This window comes from Bombina bombina, chromosome 4 (genome assembly GCF_027579735.1).
Source record: "Bombina bombina isolate aBomBom1 chromosome 4, aBomBom1.pri, whole genome shotgun sequence".
Classification (NCBI taxonomy): Eukaryota; Metazoa; Chordata; class Amphibia; order Anura; family Bombinatoridae; genus Bombina; species Bombina bombina.
In genome coordinates, this window is record NC_069502.1 from 511,506,809 (window position 1) to 511,507,162 (window position 354).

The following is a 354-nucleotide window of genomic DNA, read 5'->3' on the forward strand; positions in this document are numbered from 1 at the left end:
AGGTGGCGGACAGAAATCAACCCGATCGAATACGATCGGTTTGGTTGACACCCCCTGCTAGGGGCGAATCTGCAGGGGGCGGCATTGCACCAGCAGTTCACAAAAACTGCAGGTGCAATGATAAATGACGACAGTGTATGATATCGGCATTTATCCATGTGCGGCAGACATGATACTCTACATCGTATCATGTTCGTCCACACTTTAATAAATATACCCCATAGTGTTAGAGGAGGATGTTTGGTAGTTTATTGCTGATAAAGAATTACTTTCCTACCTTTATAAAAAGCTTCCAACAAAACTCCTTCAAAACATACAGTTGCTGACAAGTAAAAACCACTTGATCAATTCAAA